The following is a 2788-nucleotide window of genomic DNA, read 5'->3' on the forward strand; positions in this document are numbered from 1 at the left end:
CTATCTCTCTCTCTCTCTCTCTCTCTCTCTCTCTCTCTGCCTCTCCTTCTCTCTGTGTGTGTAACTCTGTCTTTCAAATAAAATAAATAAATCTTAAAAAAAGAAAAAGAAAAAGAGGGCCGGTGTTTGCAAGTGAGAGCAAGAATGCTGTTGAACAGCGACACCTTCTGCTCATGGTGAGTAATTGCAGTAGTGAATGGAGGATTTGCAAATCCTGGGTGCCCGCGGAGTTCCTGGATAGCTGGGCTAGAGGCAGATCTCTCAGGATAGAGATGTGGGACTTCCTGTTAGCAAGGGCAGGTGGCGAATTGGATGGTTAATTTGAAGAACAGGGATGTGACTGTGTACACTGAGTGGGAGAAGTGAGGCATAGCTGGCGCGCGCCCACAGATCCGCTCTGCCCTCTCCTATGCCCTCTCGCCCCTCAGGCGAGAATCCCCCCTAAAAGGAGCCCACCCGGCCTTCCCCAGCCCCACTCGCAAGCCTGAGACGCTGGGCGCGCGGGGACCATGGAGCACTGCTCACCTGTGGTCCTGGAGACCTTGAGAGCGAGTGAGGAGAGGTTAGCAGACCCTGCAGAGAGCAAGGCTGGACTCTTGGGAGCATGCAGGGTGGCCCCAGGACCCGAGCATCACACGCCCCACCCCTTGGCTCCAAGTCCCGCCCCACCCACGGTCTAAAAAGAATGCAAAGATAAAAAATGCAAAAGAAAATGATTTTAATAAATAATGGTCATGTGTGAAGAAAATGAACCCTAGGAGCAAAAAATGCTGAAAATATGAAAAGAGTTTCAGTCAGTAATTCAGAGGAAAAGTTGGAGTTTGCATTTTATTTATTATCTTTGCATTTTAATTTTCTTAGAAATTTAGTTTTATTATGCTTTACAAAAAAGCAGATCGCAAAAAAATTGATTCTTCACCACAGATAGAGAAGCACTGTTCTAGAATGACTCTCAGTGGTTCTCAAACTTTGCTTTTTAACTCACTGAATCCATGCTTCAGGCACAAATGTCCTGGAAAATGTCATTAATGCCCTTTTAATTGCAAAAGCACCATTACACTTCTGAATTCAACTGGAATGCCAACTCCCTTATTTGCATTTGTTCCTCAAACTTTTGTTAAGTGCCCACAATATATTATACAGTGGGGATACCAAAACAAAAATGAAATGAAATGAAATGAAATGAAATAACATATAAAAATTTGATACTAAACAGCACTTTGAAATAAATGAACACAGAAGAGGCATAAGAACTTCTGGGAAGTGGGAAAGAGAGTTCTATTTACAACAGAATGGTGAGTTAAGATCTCACTGGGAAGTTCACATTGAATAAAATTTTCTAGCTCCTGCTGCACTTTCTAAGCATATTGATTTTCTCCCTTTATTGTAGTTTTCCTCGTGTCTTTCATGTTATTCTTGCAGTTTCCCTTTGCAAGATCTTATTCTTTTGTCTACCCTCGAAAGTCAGTATTCTTTAGATTCTGCCTTTACTTGTTTTCTCCTTGTGTGTGCTCTCCCCAGAGGATCTCCTGTTTCCATGGCTTCAAATGTGCACATATATTTACTTAACAATGCCACTGCCATGGCCACTTCCAAGCCCACTTTCCATTGTCCATTGAAGTACCTGCTAGTTCCACGTTAGTGGCTCACTGACTCTTCAGACTCAACCTATATGACAACAATTTCAACATTTTGCTTTCTAAGCCTTCTTCCAATTTTTAATGGCATTTCTCAGAACCAGAAGTACCTAGAAGTCATTCTAAATTTCCCTCTTCTTCATTTCCAAAACTGAAACTTAAGGTAGGGAGAACTGATCATTTGATAACACAGATAAGAGATGACAAGAAAGAGGAAAGTACAGAATTGAGAAATGTCCCCAGGTAGAATTGATAGAATTTGTACAAACTGTCTTTGAGGTAAGAAAATTTGGTCTTGGAAGGTAGAGATTGCATGAAGAAGGAAAAGCAGATTGAAAGTAAATGATAAGAAATTTGCTTGGAGGAACCCATGTTGTGGCGCAACAGGTTGAGCTGCTGCCTGCAATGCCAGCATTCCATGTGAGTGCTAGTTCAAGTCCTGGCTGCTCCACTTCAGATCCAGCTCGCTGCTGTGCCTAGAAAGGTAATTAAGGATGGTCCAAGTAGTGGTTCCATGTCACCCACACAGGAAACCCAGATAAAGTTCCAGGCTCTTGGCTTTGGCCCGGCGCTGTCCAAGCCACTGACATTTGGAGAGTAAACAAGCAGATGGAAGATTCTCTCTCTCTCTCTCTCTCTCTCTCTCTCTCTCTCTCTCTCTCTCTCTGCATTTCAAATAAATAATTTTTTAACAAAAAGTTGCTTGGAATTAATTATTCTTGATGTAGCCATGAGTGAATACCCAGGGTAGGAAAGTCATGTATTCTGCTAGATAATGTGTATTAGATTCTCTCCTAAGTAAACTCTAAGAATTCAAATATGAGCAGTTTGTTTTGCAGTTGATTCTGGCAAACAGCAATAGGTTAGAGGATGGTTAGATGAAGACAGGAAGGAATCCTATAAAGTACAGTTTGCCACACCTGTTACCACTTTAAGCAGGAGAATCAAAGATCAGCATCACTTTTAAGTCTAGAAGAGAATGACAGTATTTAGACTAGACACTGTGGTTGTATCCACAAAATCTCTAACACTATTGTTTGAGAAATGGATTTTGGAACCATTAACTCTCTCAGCTCTCTTGCTTGACTTATGAATAGTACAGACATTCTCCTATAACCAGAAAAAAAAAACTCACAGGAGAAGAGAAGCTA

This window comes from Lepus europaeus, chromosome 5 (genome assembly GCF_033115175.1).
Source record: "Lepus europaeus isolate LE1 chromosome 5, mLepTim1.pri, whole genome shotgun sequence".
Lineage (NCBI taxonomy): Eukaryota > Metazoa > Chordata > Mammalia > Lagomorpha > Leporidae > Lepus > Lepus europaeus.